The sequence below is a fragment of the Bacillus rossius genome, chromosome 1 (genome assembly GCF_032445375.1).
Source record: "Bacillus rossius redtenbacheri isolate Brsri chromosome 1, Brsri_v3, whole genome shotgun sequence".
Classification (NCBI taxonomy): domain Eukaryota; kingdom Metazoa; phylum Arthropoda; class Insecta; order Phasmatodea; family Bacillidae; genus Bacillus; species Bacillus rossius.
Window position 1 is genome coordinate 96,649,454 of NC_086330.1, and position 20,583 is coordinate 96,670,036.

At 35.7% G+C, this 20,583-nt stretch overlaps 1 protein-coding gene across 1 annotated transcript in view; it reads right to left on the reverse strand.

Moving 5' to 3' along the window:
* LOC134540490 (E3 ubiquitin-protein ligase CCNB1IP1-like) overlaps positions 1-15,841 on the reverse strand; it is a 44,884-nt gene extending 29,043 nt beyond the window's left edge. Inside the window, exon 1 of the mRNA XM_063383312.1 lies at positions 14,910-15,841. The gene's annotated coding sequence lies outside the window, so the exon portion shown is untranslated. The remainder of the gene's footprint in view (positions 1-14,909) is intronic.
* Positions 15,842-20,583: the final 4,742 nt, after the last annotated feature.

A 20,583-nucleotide genomic window follows, 5' to 3' on the forward strand; every position in this document is an offset into this window, starting at 1 on the left:
TTTTCGTCTGCGTCGCCGCGGTGCACCACTTACAAAAATGTAGCCAGCGCACGTTGCAATCATTAATGTTTGGTTATTTTGCTTACCGTATATAGTGCGCACACGTAGCCCAATATCGATATCTCGCTGACGCATGCAATACGCACTCTCTTCCCGTATAGAGCGCGTACACGTAGCCAAATATCGATATCTCGCCGAGTGCATGCAGCGCGCGCTCTCTGTCGAGTGCCGAGTGCCGCGTTAACTACATCTGATAGCCCGCACTCTTTCGTGGTGTGTATACGGCAATAGTTACGCGTTCGTTCGGCTTGCATTTGGATCATAGATTTTATTTTTCTATTTGAAGTTGAAAGGTGTTTGTTGCATGACTTATTAATTTAAATTGTTTGGCGTGCTCTTTTATACTTCACATTTTAAATAAACGTACTTTCCATGAATTGGTTTTGTTTTTATGAATAACTTTATCTAACAAAAAAAAATTTTTCCGCATAATCGTCGCACCATACTTTTCAAACTTGATTTTAGATTAAAAAGTGTGAATATTATGCGAGAAAACACGGCTAGTGTAGGTTTTGAAAGGGTGTTATTGTTAATGGTAAAGGTGTTAATGCTTTTATTTTTCTACATATTGTCATGCATGCATTCACAAAATTCTCTCAAATTAGTTTTGAAATACCATTTTCATACACCTCAAACTCCTTGTAAAAAAAACTTTATTAATCAAAAGACGAGTGGCTTATTTTTCTGCCTGTAAGGTCCGGTTATCCATTATGCCTTACTACTATGCTCGTAGCTGCAAATCTTTATGTAGAAGGGCAAAGTTTGTCTTGATATGTTGTTAGGCGATCTCAGTACTTTTTCTTGGTGGAAAAAACTTGCCTTCAGTATTGGGGTCGTCCGTTTAGATAATAGACTTATGCCTTTTTATTGTTAAGAGCCAGTTGTTTACCAAGTTTAAGTTTTATAAGCAGATCATTACTTTTGTCTATTCTTGACCCTTTTCTCCACGTAAATACCGTATAATTGCTGATTGCAGTATCTGTTTTTAAAATTGTCCAACCACCCGGAGCTTGCGTTGAAATACAACTCAACTGACATTTTAACTTTTTCTTGTAGTGTTGGGCCTGTCAAAGGCATGCCTTTTCCTAGTTTTGGCTGAACCAAAGATAAAGACATAAATAACTTAGCCTAATTTTTTACAGTTTGCTCTAGAAATTTAGATTAGATTTCACCCATTCTAAAACATTAGAAACACCAACTCTGTAACCAACCACAACAATAAATTTTATTGTTAACTTCTTTGATAGCAGCTTATTTATCAGAGAAAGTGACAACATGGTTTCCCTTAGTCACCACAGCATGTAAGCCGGAAATAAACAACCACTTGAACGCACTATTGTTACACAGATCCACACTTGTGTGTTGGCAGCTAGAGACTGAGGCGGGCATCATGGTCGCTGGAGGCGGTGGAAGGATTGGTATTGTAGCTCTATTTATGCTGGGGAGTCAACTCAAGGACAGGTGTTCACATCTCCGCTAGCCACAGCTTAGCACTTTTTCATCCTCATGAGAATTCCCTTGCCTTACAGTACCAGGGCATGCTTTTTGGATAACCTTACTTTGGTTAACTGGAGTTTTACTGTAACTTAAAAAATATTTATTTATAGATTATGTTTGCTAATTACATTATTATTTAAATTTTTGAAGTCATATTTCTTTAGGTGCATCATGAAAAAATTACGAGGGTTAATTTTTACGATGTGCATGCACCATGCAACAAAATTTCCACAAGATGAAAAAAAAAAGTTACATATACCATCAAAAATTATAAATTTGCTCTTAAATCTTATACTTTAATGATTGATATTGAACACTGGTTCATATAATAAAATAAAAAATTACTTATTGTGAATATTAGTGGTATAAATTTTCTTTATAAACTTTATCAAGTGTATGTATACAAGTGAGGTTATATACCTGTATGTATAATTTATTTGCATTAATAATTAAAATTACTAAATTAAATAATTTATTTTATACATGTGTTTATATTATTATTGAATACTGAGTATTTATTTGAATTTTATAATTGAGTGAATTTATACTTTGCTATATGTATATTATCACTTCAGTCCTTTTATTATTTTATTTCTATTAATTATTTGCATGAAAAATTTAAGTTGGTTCTTTATTAAATTAAGTAAGTATAACTTCTAATGCTCGTACAGAATTACACACACCCATTTTTTTAAAAATACATTTCTGTTTTCTTCCAACAGTCCACGAGGAACGAGAGTTAAGTGAAATATGAATGTAATAATGTTCTCTGAAAAATTGTCCGCATGTGGTAAAAAATTAGTTGGCAGGTGGTGAGTTGAAGAGGACTGACGAGCTCATGTAATGGCTTTATGTATTACTTCTGATGCATGATTTTAGCACTTAAAAGTGTCTTTACCATTAGCAAGTTAATTTTATACCAAATCAGCACATTTTAAAGTTTGAGACTTTTTAGGTAACCATATGAAAAATGTATGACATGTTGATGTTTATAGTGTTGTATGTGTATGCAAAAAATTTATGAAATAGGTTAACTTTATTTTTGTACTATTTTGTATATGAAGTGTCAGATTAACAAGCTGTTATAATGTTAAGCTCATAAATATGTATTGCATTTATTAGTGTAGTTATTGTGGTAAAGGAATAAGCAAGTCAGTGTAACATAAATCATGCAATAAAAGATAATAATCAGTAGTCAGAGGCCTTAAGAAAATATGAAAATTGTATGTGTTCCTTAAACCACAAAAAAATGTACATAAGAAATTGGCATTTCTTTTTTTGTGTAACCACACATTATTTTGTGAATAAAATTTTTGGAAAATAGTTAAATAATGTTTTAATCACTTAAAAAAAGTTGCATATGTTTTGCCTACAAAATATAAACACAAAAGTAAAATTCTTTTAACAAGATTTTCTAGGTACTTAGAAATTTACACTCACTAACAGAGAAAACTTATTAAAAGGAAAAAAAATGTACATATTTATGTATCAAGTGCTTATTTTTTCATTTATTATGTAAGAGTTTTTATTTAAAGAGTTTTACTGTAGTATAATTTTCTATTTGACAGTAAGCTTGTTGAGTCTAAACATTTTAGAGCCCAAGTGTATGAAAGAAACACAGAATATTTATGTAGTAAATATTATAGTTTGAAAAACTAATAAAGGTATTTATCAGTTACACACTAAACAGTTGAAGAGTTCCACTATTCCACTTCCTGGCTCCATCATCAGATCAGTTTGAAGGTACCAAATTACTTACCTGTCATCCAGATTACATATACATGCACTTGCAAAGTTTCAAGTGGATACGACAATTAGAAGTAGGTTAAAATATACCTCCACGATTTGTGTACATAGTTAGTAGTTACAAGTACAACTAATATAAGCATGTTAAAAAGTATATCAGTTTTGTATAAGGTATTTTTGGACTTGATCATTGAGAGGACGGTAACGTTGCTTCATCATTGCACTATGTGGGCCAATCAACTCTGGCCAGAAGGGCAGGTACATGGAGTTTACAAATTCTGGCTGTTGTTTGGTTTACTTGTGCTGAGTTTATTTGCAACTAACTATCAGCTCAATTTCATTCCAGAGGATACCCTTTTTGGATGAGAGCCCTCAATATTGCTTTTATTGATTGACCAACCACATTAAAGTAATCTTACTTGGCTCAAAGATATAGTGCATGTTCACAGTACCTGTGCAATAGTTAAGATCAACTTGAATTTGGATGCTAGTATCGTTAGAAATTGTAAGTTGTATTGTTGAAAGGTTTAATGTAATTGCTGTGTGTGCTTTTGTTTGATTTGTTAATGATAAGATAACAGTTGCAGTTGTACTGGTCATGTGCAGTGCAACTGCATGGGACTCTTGTTGATTTGCTGGCAATTACAATATATTTTGGTAGCATATAACTTCATTAATGCTTTGTTTCTCACTTAATGGAATACTTTCCTTGTTGTGAGATTAATTAACTATTTGCTGGTGCCCATATTCTATATAAATTACATGTTTTGTTATTGTAGTGTAGAAGTGATTGTAATTTCTTCTTAGAGCCCAGCCAGAAGCCCAGTTTATTTATTAAAATAATCATTATAGAATTATTTAGCATACTACTTTAGGGCATAGATAGTCATTGCTATATGTTACCTTACAATGGATAGTTTTCTTTAAGCCAATTTCAAATAATGTTAATATTTATCAGTGCAAGGCATGATTTGAGGGCATGTGTAAGCAATGAATTAAACCATCCTTACGTAAATTAACAAAAATTACAAACTTAATACTAACATATACAATGTTAACAAATTACTATTAATACAAGAATTGAGCTGCTCGGGCCATTTATAAAACTACATTAAAATAATATTCTTTTTAAAAAAACTTTGCTCGCAGTGTACTGATACACAGTACAGAGTAATGGTTTTTTTTATTTATTTACGTTTTTCACCGCCGCAACTGCGTGTGCGGTATTTGTTCATGAATATGTTGGTACTCTAGGCCGGCATTAATTTTCGTGCGTTGCCGTGACAAATACCAAAATAAACAGTCGCCGCAGCTAGGATGTCCAGAGACAGCAATTAACATTTTAAAAGTTACGATTTGATTGGCTAATGTGTAAGTAACGCTATTTTTCTGGACTGCGTTTGGACAATGAGAGAAAGGAACAAAAAGTGAGTTAAGGCCTATCGACGATGGCGTCACGAGAGGCATTTGTGTGTGGCGAAATATTGTGATTTGGCCGTTTTATGGCCTTCTACGTCTCGTAGAAACGTGTGCTACGACGGAGATTAAGTAAGAGTACGTCTGGAAATAATAATTTTCATTAATGAAATTAATTTTACCAAGTTATTCACAATATTTGGCCAGACGTCACGAAGGCTAAGGCTTCTGTTCAAGTATGGCTACATCCTAACTTTGAAGTGACGCTATACCGTTTTCTGTTTATTAAAGACATGTTTTACCGCTAAAAACATTGTGCATTTGGAAAATTATTACTAAACTAACTGTGTTTTGAGTTGCAAATCCTAATAATTCCTTTTACACAACTACCAAGTTCAGTAGTCCCGAGTTATGGAATTTTTAACTCTTAACGAGTGAGTGAGCTGGCAAAAATTACCCTGAGATTTAAAATTTAATTTTTTATTGCAAAAGTTACGCATCTAAAAACTTTAATGTGTGTGCACCTTACTGGCAACGTGGAAGCTAGCAATTTGTATTTGTTTTAAATATTATTGGAGTGGCTATGGAAATTTATAAAATAATAAAATAAAACTTTATTTATTCTTGTTTTGGAGAAACCTATGGTTTTAATTGTAGCTAGTGATAATTACACAAGTCAGAATATCAGAGCACAGATTTCCTTTTTGTTATTTTTACAGTTATGTTTACCCAACTAATAGGCCTAAGTATAAATGCTACAAAATTAGTGCCAGCAATGTGGAGTACAGTATATGTGGCTGCTTCACTAAAATGGCACCCAAAAATGGTATATGCTGTGACATTACAGAAAATGCAGTATATTTATTAGAGCTAGTACTTATACCACATTTCTAATGCTATGGCTGTATGTTACATAAAATAAAACTGCTGTCAGGCCGACGACATGCTAAGCTCGGTGTGGAGGATAATGTTTCCCCTTCCCCCCTAACATGCAAGGGAGTCATGCCTGTCTTGTTGGCTGCAAGCAAGAAACAGTCTGTCTGATTACAGCGAGCTCAGCTGGGTTGTCAACATCCAGGCAGTTGGTAACGGGATACCCAGCTGAGCGGAGCTCCACCCTCCCTCTGGCACGTGCTTTTGAGAGTGGGGGTGACGGTCTGGCCAATAAGAGTTCACAGCCTGTAAGCAAGGGGAAAAGTGCTAACACAGGAATGTCCATGACGGGGCCGCGCTACAGCGCAGAGCAAAATAGTGAGTACGAGTAGGTAGCTCGGCCGGCTACATCTAGTCTGTAGTGATGACATGCGGTTAAAGAGAGGGGTGCCCAGCAATTCCAATAAAATACCTCTAAGAGAGAAAATGGAAGAGACAGGTGTGGTATGGTATGGGAATGACTATGAGCTCACCATTCAAGTGTGTATCATTGAAACAAGTTGCTTCAGAATCTAGTAGGTTCAGCAAACACCTATAATATTTAATAAAATATGTTGAAACCAAGATGGCAGCTTATGAAAAAATTGTTGTAATTTTAAATTTAGTTGTTCAATGTGCGCATTGTCCCTGCAGAATTATCGATAGAACTTCTTTCCGCTAAAATTTCTATTTTTTTTCTGGGTTAAATCTTTACAAGGGGAGAATGTGATTAATGATAGGTAATTTAACTATAATTTAACTCTTGCCCACACAATTGATTATTCGCCCACCTCTATTCACTTTAGTACAAAAGTACCATCAATATGGTATTATCGTGTAATATGATATGTGTAATTACAGATCCATCTCAACTTGTTTTAATGAAGTTAAAATAATTTTAAAGAGAAAATTGAGACATGATGCTCATTACTGTCCAGTGGGAATTTTTTATGGCTATTATTCAATTATTAAATATGCCAAGAAATTTCTTTGGATCATGCCATAGGCTACTGATGTTTTAACTCTAAAAGTAACATAGTAAATGACATAAATTGTTATCAGTGTTTAGTGCATGCTTTTTAAGATGAAAAGCTTTTGTTGTTCAAAACATTTCCAAAGAAATATTGTTGTGTGATGTAAAGCTTTCTTCTCGTGATATAAAGGGAGTTTCTAGATAACTGTGGACGAATCGTCAAAGTAAATTGGCACATTAACTTTATTTAATGCTTGATCTCATGCTCAATATTGATAATTTCACTTACTTGTCATTAAATTATTTAAGGGGTTTCACTGTAGATTTATGTTAGCTATCTTATTTTCATGGTTATTATTAAGTTTTACTACATTTTACTAAATATTATCTAATCACTGTAAAAAAAATTAACAGTCATTGGGACTGCAGACAGAAGTGAAAACTTAAAACTTTGGAATAACTGTGTTTTATTTTTAATTTTTAAATTAATAATAGTCTGAACAATTATTTTGAACTTATTTATTTACATCAGATACTGATGTAACATTAATGACATTATGGTGTTGGTCTGACATCATCATGATCTCCCTTAAGTGGATTTTACATACCGATGAAATAGTAATGATCCTCAATTTTATCGATTAAACTGGGCATCTAATAATAATACAAATAGTAATAATATTTTTACATGCCTAGAGATTCAGTTTTGTATCCCACTCGGATCCTTTATTTATTTTTTTAATAAAATAATAAAAAATAAAAAATGAGTAAGTATTGTTATGATGATTATTTATGAAATCATAATTATTATTAAATTATAAATATATAAATAAAATAATGTAATGTGACAAATACAAACAATTAATTATAGACAAAAAATCACACTATTTGCAACGATACGAAACCAATTTACATCCAGCCATTTTAGTAAGTTTTTATAAGCTAGTTGTAAATCACGCCTCTAAAAATTACAATGCATTCTTTTGAATATTTAAGGAGTAAAAGGTCACAATTACATGTAAAATAATTATGTACACAGTTGGCAATTATATAAAAGTTGGACTTGATCTTATTGGGTATAAAAAATATATATATATTATTTTATTGTTTTACTTTTCAGAAGATTATTGTAAAGAATTAATTTAAATTAAGAAAATTGAAATTCTTGATCTCTATTTTATCGGGCGAGGGCTTCAGAAGATTGCATACTGATTTTCTCAGCTCTCAATACCTAGATTTCTATAAATATCAGTATGATATCAGCATATAATTTATCCTTACATCATTTTTTAGTCATAACATGTAAGTGGTATGTCCAAATTATGTACAAATTCATTACTTAGCTATGACTTACCAGTGATGTCAGACCTAGGTCATGTGTTCACTGGGCAATGCATGTATACATAAATTAAACTTTTCACGTGGTCAATTTAAGGGCGCAGTTGAACAGAATTTTCAATTTGGCACCATTTATAGCTGTAATTTCTGGCGTTAAAATATGATTACGTACTGGAAAAGGTATTCATGTATATAGATTAATAAAGGTTATTTTAAAAAGTATAATAGGAGTTCCAATGGTTAATATTTTTTTCAATGTTAAAAAATTGCCATAATTTATAATGCAACATATGTGCTGTAATACATGAGAATTTCAAAGAAAACTTTTAAAATAACAAATGAAACTATAAAAAAAATTATATTATAAGAAAAATCACTTTTTCGTACGGAATTAGCTCCTAAACTTTGAATGGAATATTATATTAAAGTTTTAAAATAATTTATTTCTCTGTAGTAGCATTTAATCAACATTTGAAAACTACATTTTTTGATCGAAAAACACATTTTAAACACATTATACTTAACATCGTTGAAAGAGGAAATTCCGTAGATTTTGAATTGGTTCTTGCGGTTTACGTAGCCCGTATAGATTTTGAATGGTATGTGAAATACTTGTGCACCGCGCGCGGCAGCGTTCCGGTGTACTTCGAAACGCGCCGAAAGAATGCGCCACGACTAGCAAACCGCGAAGGCCGCGCTCAGTGTTGCCAAGTCAAATTTTGTGTCTTCGCAGAGAGAGAGGAACGGGTTTTTTGAGATCTGTTGCCGTATTGCTTTGGAGTAAATGTGATATTTAGTACAATTTTAATTCTGCAGTTATTATTATAACATATATATTTAAATAACTTATTTTGAATAGAGTTACCGTGTGAGGGAGACTAAACAAGCTTTGCAAATTTAGTCTCTGATTTAATTAATAATGTAAAAATTAGTTCATTTTCACGAGAATGGGCAAAGAGAAAAGCTCTTATCACCGGTTGAAGAAATCAAAGAAAACTGTCGCAAGAGAATTGTACTTTCGGAATAAGAAAATTGAAAAATCAAATGACGAAAACACTCAAGATGTTGAGCAATCGCCGCTTGCATCACTGTTATTAACAGTTTTGTTAGTAATGCTTATTGTTACGCTAACATAGAATTATGTAACATAGTGTTTGTTTTATGTTTTTCACGCAAGTTAATTGCAGTTGCTCGAAATATTCAAAGTGTTTATTGTTTTCGCGATGAACACATTTTCTAAAAAAAAAGTAATAAAAAAATACAAGTGAAGGATATAATTGAGACCTTTGTATCTTGTTTGTAAATTTTATTTAATCCAGAATTCTAACTTCACCAAACTAATAATAGTTGCAGAACTGTATAAATGTGAACACTTGAATGGCAGCGGCCAGTGTGGGCTAGGCGCCGGCCTGCGGTGCACGAGGACCCGGGCTCGGATTCCGGCTCGGGCAGAGCTGTTGTGGTGTTTGTTCTTCACGCCATACTGCGGAAGGCAATAGCGAAACCATCGCAGAAACATGTCACGTAGAGATCCTTGGATGTCAGTGGTTCTCTCCCCGACGCCTCTCGGGTCGATACCTGCCTTCGTGGCGGATCACGCTTTCATTAAGTAATAGTATGGTAATATCATTTACCGAAGGGAGAGGGGTCAATGCCATAATAGGGAGTTAGTTTTAACTTGTGCAAAGTATTCAAATAATTCCTAACTGAACACTTTGAAAAAAAAATATGTACTGTCCTACCATACACAAATTTATGTAAACATTTTGCAAACTGATGTATCCTTTGACTACAAAAGCTTATTTTACTTATTTTTTGCTTATTTGAGCACCTAAAAGTTGCAAAATACGAAGAAACTGCGATAAGTTACTGACTGTTTAAAAAATTTTGAGTGCAATATTATATTGTTACGGCCGCGACGAGCTGCAGTTGTGCGTGTTTCTGTGTCGTTTCGGCCCGCCTGTTCCTTCCCCTCGCCAAAGTCATTTTCTCCTGCGACATCCTACACTTTGGCGGTGCGCACTATCTTATGTCTGCCTCGCGTGATATCTCACCCTTTGTTATACATAAGTATGATATATACATAATGCTATATTGTTTGGTTTGAATTTTATGAAACACTTCCGTGCTTCACCACATGTAGCACGTACATGGCATTTCAATTTCTCCCCTCACGATAACAGCAACAGTCAATCTTTTTAAAATTGAGTGTGTGTATATATATACACACATAGTAATTTATTGATTGGAAGTCGGAAGGGACCAGCAGCTATATTTAAGATGTGTGATGAATGGGGCAAACATGGAATACTTGAACGAAAGGGAGAAAAAAATTGTGGTCCTTGCGAAAACCAGCCGACCAACAACTTTGTTAGGACAATTGAAAAAAAAAATTGTTTACCCGACCCGGAATCAAACCCGTATCACCTTTACAGATATTATATTAGTAGCTACTGTTTAAAATGATTCACGATTTTCGTTGAGGCAATTCTACAGGAAATGTGTTTAAAATATGAAAATTAGTAATAAAATGTTTTGAAGGTTACTGTAATTGAAACTAAGGTAATGTTTCCATGACTTAAAAGGAAAGTAATCACACTAATATACTACTGGCTTCAGTTTCTAAAATTAGTCTTAAACTACCACTTGCTAAGCGTCCGATTTTCGGATGAGACATAACGTGACGTTCAGTGTCGGGGATGTAAACCTCTTTTTTTTAACATGAAATCCCCACTTTTATAAATGGCTTTCTGTCAGTTTTCCTGTACCATTTACGATATTACACACTTGGTTAGTAGCAGACTGTGCATAAATTTTTTTGATCTCTGCTGATATTTGTGAAATACTTGTTATTTCAATCGTAATAAATTACCGTGATACCTTTGACACTGACTCATTACTGTCAAGATAATGGACATTTGACCATTTTAAATATAACAGTGTTTAAAAAATTTTTCATGCAGAACTTTTTTGTTTTACTTTTTATACCGATAATTAATGTTACCTTAGTGAATCACTCTTTTCATATTTTCGGAATTCAAAGTTAAAAATTACGGCCTATGAAGTGAAATGCACTATCTGCCTACAATAGAAAAAGCCACCAAAGTAATTAACCTTAATTGTTATTTGTTTCTGCAACACTGAAACGTTGGTTTTTTTGTAATTTATTTATTAGCCTTTATTTCAAGCAGTTAAAATAAACTCATTTCTTAAAACATACAAAAATATAATGCATGAGCGAATGGCGCTAGTATTTGTACAACAAAGGTTGTCGCACTGTATCGCAGTAGCCTAACATGTGTCCCATTCGCGTTTTATGCAGAATACATGCGCGGATGTACCACTTCGGACATACGTATCCCTCAATAATTTATAGCTGCAATACACAGAGTAAGGTCATAGTAGCCGAGGACTGTGACCCTCCGAGCCAAGTCCAGTGAACACGCAAGGCATCTAGACTGTTCGTTCAACGAGAACGTTTGGAACCATAATGTGAGTCCGCAAACATGGCCAGTGACAACTACTATGTATTTGGAGGGTCAGTAGCACCAGCTGTAGCATGATCTTAAGGGCCGGATTTAGGGGAGGGCAACCGGGGCGAAAGCCCCGGGGCCTCCACAAACGGAGGGCCCCCACAAACGGAAGGCCCCCACAATAGAGACTTCGGAAAAAAAAAATCTTTCAAATTCCGACAAGTAAACACTAGTATTTATGTATTTTTTTTTTTTAAATACTAAGAAAATCTACTTGATTTCAAAATAAATTATTTATTGGAAAACTCGACTGAAAAAAAATGTTACATTTTATTTGGAAAATAATTTGGGGCCAGGGTGCCTCCGCTCCTCTGTTGCCCCGAGGCCTCCAGACCTCTAAATCCGGCCCTGATAATCTTATTCAGGAGAATATCCGACTTATGAGATTGTAACACCATCTGTCTCCATGTTACTGGCTGGCCCATGCCTACTAAGACATTGCATCTTACAAATGTTGGTCCCCTGCAAAACATGATTTGCGTATTACAATAATTTGAAGTGCTGTGCATACATTTTTCCAATGTCTGTTCCGCATGCGTGCTATGGTACTTTTAGAGAAAACAATTTTTTTTTTGTTGCAAATGTGAGTATTTTGATGTGGTTTGTTTTTGTAGATTAATTCATATGTTTCTAATTATTTGCATTTATTGTTCCGAAATTTGTAAATTAATATAGGTTAACTTGGTAACTACTACTAATTTCATCGGGCCTATGATTTGCGTCTATGCCTGGACATTAATTACTGCCTTGTATTATTGCCACCTCCATTCTCATGTCGATTTTAGCTCATATTACGTATTGAATTCCTGCACAATATTTACACAACAAGGCACTCTGGATTTTAAATGGATTGAATGTTTAAATATTGCGGTATTGCATTGGAAGTTAATGTGACCAACCAATTACATTAAACAGTGTGGGATTGGGATAATCAGGAAACTAAAACTAGATGTGTTATTTCTCAAAATTTATTTCTTGATATGTAATAAAATAAATGATAGAATCATGTTATATCTTGCTTATCCATTGTAATTTCTCTATTCCTGTGAATACTATTAACGTGGTTTAAATATAAAATATATTATTTGCGTACTGCCACTGAAGATGACAATGTGGGAAAAACGTTGTACTTAAATAAAATGTAAATTTAAAAAAAAAACGCTAATAACAGCCAGCAATATCTAAATATTTTACAGTTATTAAACAAACTCTATGTACTGTATTTATTTAATTATTTTTGTACTGCTTAACATTGTAATAAAATGCTTGTAACTTACATTCTTTTTACTAACAATTTTAATTATAACTGCTGTATTACTAGTGTTTTATATTTTAGTATGTAGTCACACTCAAGATTTTGTATAATTAATTAGTGATATGTTATGTACTGCGAAGAGTTTTGTCACACCACCAAAATGTTTCTTTGCAAAAATTGCAACTTTGATATGTTTGAATTGGGTTGGCATAAAAGGAGACTTTTTAACAATGGTAACAGTTTCAATTTATATTCTTCTATAATTAATACTAAGTATGTTTTATACAGTAATTTTATCCCATCAAAATCACCCTTCTTTTCACAGTGATCATTTCATGAATCATGTATGATAGTGTAAATATTATATATATATATATGTGTATGTATATATATATTTTTATATACATACTGTATATTGGATCTTGACATACTGTTCTAGCAAAATTCTCATATGTGGCATACTACCTATTGAATGTGTACTTGCATAAGACTCAAGAGGCATTTCAAGTTAAAACATGTCTAATAGAATATTTATGTAGCCGCTAACTGTATCAGAAGGTATGTTTATGAGGCTGTTTAATTCGCTTATTAGTTTCTACTCATTTTTATACTGTTTCATGACGTGACACTAAATATAATGTGCCGCCAAATGTATGTAAAAATTTTGTAGGATAATTAAAGTAATTGTAACTTAATAACCTTCGTGAAGTTTATTTTTAAAGGTTATTTACCAACAGAATTACTAGCAGTGACAGCGGCAGGGAAATAATGGACGTCGCAACGAATATTTGGCTATGAAATAATGTCTACCGTCACTTGCAAATCAACATAAAAGGATAGTGAGAATATAATCGTAGTGTAAGATAATGTGTCTTTCATATAATGCTTTTGATATATTGTTTGTCCCGTCCACTCCCCTAACCAAACGCTGCTGCATCCTCGCCACACCATACGGATCGCGTTCAGCCGGCCGCCCGAGCGCCCCGGGGAGGGGAGAGAGCAAGCTGGCAACGCTGCGCGGAGGCGGTATGTACTCATGGAAGAGGGGAGAAGGGAGTTTTCCCAGAGCTCGCGCGCTCCGGTTTCAAGGCCGAACAGAGAGGCAATACAACCTCCCCGCTAGACGACTCTCTCGCGACTGAACCGCGCTGGGACCGGCCCTAGCCTAAATACAAGCGCGCGGAGTAGTGGGGGACATCGCTTTGAGACCCATAATGACATCACGACCGCAAAATAATGTTTCGGAACAGTGACGATTTTTTCGACTTGAACCGCGCCCTTAAATTCACTTACTGCTACTACAGCATGTCGATGACGGGTCATTCCATGTCAGTTCAACCACACCATGCACCGTCTCAGATTTTGACAAAACTTGGCATGGTTGTTCTATTCATTGAAGAAAGTAACCATACCAATTTGTTTTGCTCTATCTCTAATGGTTTAGATTTTACAGCCCCTTAAAGTTTATGGATTATTGGTATTTTAATCATCTGGCCGCCATTAACTAAATTTGTTGTCCGATGTAAAAAATTCATATATATTTTTTTATTTACTAACCATTTTGTCTGAAAAAATTTTTAAGTTTGGATCAATGTAGCAGGAATAATATAAACAATGAACAAAACTACTAAGTGTTTATTTGGAACCATAAAAAAATCTCAAAGTGTAATTTTTTATGATTATCAAAACAAAATGTAGAGTTTTACGGAAAATGGTAAATCTCATAAAGGGAAAAGGATAATCATGAAATCTCTGTTTTGTTTTTGTTCTAAAATATATGTTCTACCACATTAAACAGTAAGATTCGTGTTTTTTTTTTACTCCTTTGATAATTTTTTACACTTCAAAAAACTAAAATGAGTTAATTATTTAATTTTGGTTAAAAAGCAGCTTTGGCCGCTATTTGCCTGCCTGCCTGCCTGTGTTTCTGAATTATATACAAATGATTAAAATACCATATTTTCCATTTGGTATCCCACACACCTTTTTATAAAATAAATTACCTTACTTGCTGCTTCCTGTTTCCCATGCTGTCAAATCCTGCATTTCTGCCATGACATCAACCTGTTCCCTTTACACTCACAAATACGAACAGAACTGATCTCAGTAATGAGATTGCAGTTCAATTTAAATATAATTATTAAATTACACTACATAAAATATTAGTGTGTTTACTTACACATGCAATACTCCTATGTTATTAAGGCTTACAGTTCTTGCGGTTGTAACACTGTTAGGTCATTGTACTTCAAAATTCTTCTAGATTGTCAAATTTTGATTGGATATTTGTCATACATTCTTGTGAAAACTGATAGGTTCTTCCAGTCATTGTTTTTGGCGGTTCCACCGTAGGAATAATATGAGGAATGGGCACAGCACATGTATCTTCTTTCTTGGGCCAAAAAAAAAGATGGTGATGGTCCGCGGGGATGAAGAAACTGTAGCGTGACATCTTTTTGTTCAGCATTTATCTCATTCACCATGCCAAAGTACCAGAAGCTGTCATAAACACAAGCAATAAAACATCCAGGGTACAAATCTTCTAATTTCACGATATAGTTATGCTGAATGTTAAATAAATTAAAAACAATAGCTGCTTTTTCATCCTTGCTAATTCTTCAAGCCTCAATTGTTTGTGAATCATTTTGTGGCTGAAAGTTGTAAAATGATCTTGTCCCTGGAAGAGTTTGAACATCTTTGAAGCGACTTTCCATAGCAAGACGAGTCAATTTAACTGCTTCTTTAGTAATCAAATGGAAACTGATATTTTCAATTCTGGTCTTGCAGAAGTCAAACAGTTCAGCCACTGTTATAAGTTGTTTTTCCAGAGGTCGTTTAAGACTTTCCCTCCGAGCTATGCGTTTTACAGTAAGCCCTATTCTGTCACATTCCGTTTTGCCATGGCTGGTCGCAAAAAAAGACCACTGAGCTCTCGGTAAAAAATCTCTCTCATGTAGACACAGGTTTACGAAGTTGTATTTATTTTTATATTCTGCTGCACACCCATCACTAAAGTAATGAATCTCTTTAATGTGTGGGTGGTTCTCTTTCAAAAAGGCAGTCATAGTTTTTTGGATTTTGTACACCATACTTACATCATGTTTGAGGTCATCAGATATGATGCAAAAAGGTAGAACAAGCTTTTTGCCAGTTGCATCCTTGCAGTGAATGATTACAGGATAAATAGTGCATGAATCTGAGGTCCAGTGGTAACCTTGGGCTTCCTCTTGTAACGTGAAAGCATAATTTTCACTGAAGTCCATTGAAATTACAGCTACATTGGAAAGAGCTGTTTCCTTTAAAATTTTGAAAGTAGATGCTTGTGATTTGGCAATGTAAGAATGAGGTATTAATTTGTTTAGTTTTTCAACTAATGTTTCTATAAATTCAACAACAGAGCTGGAACACCTTATCATTTCAGTTCGATCTGTGGAAACCCACTGACTTAACTCAATAATGTCTTCATTGTCATATTCTTCAAACTCTTGTCTGTAAAAAATGGACAAGGTTATCTTTTGATGAACATTTGTCACAATGCTTTAACATATATTCTCTTGTTGCTCCTTCACAAACCATGAGCAATATCAGTTCTTTGTAATCTTCCTCTATACCGGCTCCATGAATCAATAAAATAACATTCTGGTGTATTGTGCACCCGCATACTAAGTGTGTGCCACTAGAGGCAGCTAAAACGCACCATTTAGGTCTCAAGAAACAGAATTTTGAAAAATCTATTTTCAAATGAGGATGCTCCCATTTAAGACTTGAGTATAGCTAAGAAAGATTACAAAAAATCAAACGCTTTCTCTCATAAACCTTTTTTCCTATACTCACGACATCCTTCATCCTTTGGGGATTGTGCAAAAGAAAAAATGTGAAATGTTGAAATTTTGTGTACCTAGATGTACAAGCTACTGAGGTCAAAATTTGCGTAAGTAGCTGTACATCACCCCTATAAAAATTAATGTTGTACACAAACATGTTTTCGAATAAATTATTTTTTTTTATATGTACAAACTATCAATAGAGGAACTAATTTGCCTTGGGCGCCATAAAAGTAGAACATGTGAAACAAAAAAAAATGAAGATTCTTGAACAAAAAATATATTTATTTTATTAAATTACACATTTCAGAAAGAAAAACCTCGAGTCATAATTAAAACTAAAACAAATATGAGATAACTATAACTGTCCAGTCTATGGTACTTCTTGCGTAATGTCTGAATGTTAAACATATATATATATATATATATATATATATATATATATATATATATTGACGTCCCTCGCCCTGCGGTCCCTAAGTCACTGTTGCGAATTGTCCTGAGACTCGCCCTGATTTGCCCGCGTAGCTCCAGTCGGAGAGTTAGTGGAGTTCAGGCCAACGTGGCCGGGACCGGGAAACGTGGAACCGGGAGGGAAATTTGCATAGGTTAGAGGATATGAAGAGGGTTGTAAGGAGAAGACGTTGCTGTCCGTTTCACGAGCTACTTCATTCTGTCGAAGCCCTATCGCAGCCTGGCCGACACGTTGCAGGACGAACGTTCTCCCTCGCCGCGACCCGGACTCCCGGAAATACACTGGTAGCAACTTATACGCGACTGAATATGACTGCGGAGGCAGTCCCGTGGCGAAACGTGCTGGTTGCGAGAGTTCTACCGTACTTGACGCGCGCCTCGAGCGGAGCGCGCGAGAGCACGTCTGCTCGGCTCGGAGACTGGCAAGCGACTACCTCCCCGCCGCCCGCCCGCTGGCGCGCCTGTGCGCGCGGGCCGTGGAGGAGGGGAAGGGGAAATAGGCCGGCGTGGGAGAGACGCGACTCGCGGCGGGCCAGGTGCGGTTTACATATTACGAACACAGCACTTGAAAATAAATACAAAATTATTTAAATATACGTTATTCAAGAGTTAAGACGACATTATAGGTAATTATACAAAAACGTAAACACAAGTTATTCAGAATTATGCAATGTTACAGATTATACAAAACGTGAACGCTCGTGATTATTTAGAACAGAAACATAATGACACAATAATTATCAGATATTAGAAATTATTTACAAAACACAAAATCGTCTTTGGACGTTCCAGGGCGCACGCAGGTGCGTCCCTGATCGTAGATACTGCACTTAGGTTGCACTAATGGGGAAAATACCTCCCCCTAAGGCCCATGTTGGTGGACAGGTACGGCCTCTACGTCTAGGAGGGTACGACGACTGTCGTCAATATTAAAACAATAAAATTTAATTAATTCCTCTAAAGTGTTCGAAACGTAAACGTTTTGGGGTTTTGCTCACTGAGGATAAGTTAGATTCGAATCTGAGATTCGTACCTGAAATATTACCGGACCGTACCATAATTATCGTACACACCTTAAAAACCCAGAAATTCGTCCGTGCAACAACAGCCTAAGTCAGTTCCTTAAAGTAATGTGTATAAAATAGGGAAAAAAAAAATTATATATGCATGTTCATGAACTTAGACGTGTTAATAAAATTGTTTGCAAGTCAGATTTTCAAAATTAAATAAAAATATAAATGTTTAATTAGGATAAAAAATATTCGAAACTGATATTCGAATTTGAAAACAAGCGTAACTTTGATATATAAAAATTAAACTAGATAATGGTGCAAAATTCGGCTTGGTGCAAACGTTTAAGGAGACCCTTAGTACACCACACAACCTTCAGAACAGAAGGATATGGCACCATTTTTTTTTACCACGAGCCCCCCTTTGTGGTGATTGTGTTTATATTGATCAGACTTGTCAAAAAAAAATTAATAAAAATGAAACTAGACGATGGTGCAAAATTCGGCTTGGTGCAAACGTTTAAGGAGACCCTTGGGTACACCACACAACCTTCAGAACTGGGGGATATGGCACCATTTGTTTACCACGAGCCCCCTCTTTGTGGTAAAAGTGTGTATTTATTTCCGACTTGTCAATAAAACAATTAATAAAAATTAACCTAGACAATGAAGCAACATTCGGCTTGGTGCAAACGTTCAAGGAGACTTTTGGGTACACCACACAACCTTCAGAACTGGGGGATATGGCACCATTTGTTTACCACAAGCCCCCCTTTGTGGTAAAAGTGTATATATTTCCGACTTGTTAATAAAAATTAAACTAGACAATGGTGCAACATTCTGGTTGGTGCAAACGTTTAAGGAGACGCTTGGGTACACCACACAACCTTCAGAATTGGGGGATATGGCACCATTTTTTTTACCACGAGCCCCCTCTTTGTGGTAAAAGTGTGTATTTATTTCAGACTTGTCAATAAAAAAATTAATAAAAATTAAACTAGACAATGGTGGACTCGTGGTAAAAAATGGTGCCATATCCCCCAGTTCTGAAGGTTGTGTGGTGTACCCATGGGTCTCCTTAAACGTTTGCACCAAGCCGAATGTTGCACCATTGTCTAGTTTAATTTTTATTAATTTTTTTATTCACAAGTCTGATCAAAATAAACGCAATCACCACAAAGGGGGGCTCGTGGTAAAAAATGGTGCCATATCCCCTAGTTCTGAAGGTTGTGTGGTGTACCCAAGGGTCTCCTTAAACGTTTGCACCAAGCCGAATGTTGTACCATTGTCTATTTTAACTTTTTTTAATTTATTTATTTACAAGTCTGAAATAAATACACACTTTTACCATAAAGGGGGGCTTGTGGTAAAAAATGGTGCCATATCCCCCCAGTTCTGAAGGTTGAGTGGTGTACCCAAGGGTCTCCTTAAACGTTTGCACCTAACTGAATGTTGCACCATTGTCTATTTTAATATTTATATGACATCGTACGGCCGAAGGCCACCCCAAAGCCCGACCTGCAACCGCCAGTACTCGGCTCCGCTAACGGAAAGCACCCCTAGCCATGGCCCACCTGAGTCAAGTGAGCGGACCGCAGCCCAAGGTAGAGAATAGCGAACCATTTTAATTACACATGCAACGCACTCCCCGTGCCTACAAAATTCCCCACACAATAATTAATTAATCAGAAACAAACAAAAGCCCCTAACTAATAGAGTGCGACGTAGGAGTGCCCGGGTCACTCACACGTATTAAGTAAACAATACGTGTGTGAGTGCCCCCCTTGCGGCCTTCAGCCTAATTTAAATACAGCAACTAATTAACATCAGTGTGCAACCCAGTGCTTACATAATTGATTAGCCCCAGAGCGGTTGACAAGAGACAGGCAGTCTCTGGTGTGATGTTACAAATTCAAACTTTATTACGTGAAACACTAAATTGCAATTATTTAAGAGAGTATTTTGTCAGAACTTGTCATTAGTAATAATATTAGGAATTTTAAGCGGCCTTCAGCCTTTTGTAAACATAGTAATTTCCGAATAACGGAACTTGGGAAACTTTGGCGCGAGAGAACGGTCGAGCCCTTCCCTCGCACCAGGGTCACACGCAAGTTGAGAGCAGCTCGCGGGCCGGGGCGGACGTGCGTTCCACGGGGAGTCATCACCCTTTGTTCACCGACCGAGTACTCCTGGTAAATATAGTCATTTAAAACATCAACCTTTTCTTGTACAATTAAACTCCCCGTGTGTCCCCGGTCCTTTTCCGGTGTAGGGACTAACCCAGCCGCTCATTAATAAAACTCCCCGCACCAGTGGTTACGCGGGGCAGTTCAACGTACGGCACGGGCCGACTCCCGCCACCGCAGAACTTTAACTAAAAGCCGTGTGCACCGGCACCGGCCACAACGACACTTCGCTTGTGAACCTGATTTAGCCTACGGACCGTGGCCCACGCAAGTGGCCCGGCCCGCAACGTAGAGACGATTTACGGGATTGGCCGACAAACAATCAAGCTTCCCCCCCCCCCCCCACCCTCGACTGGTGT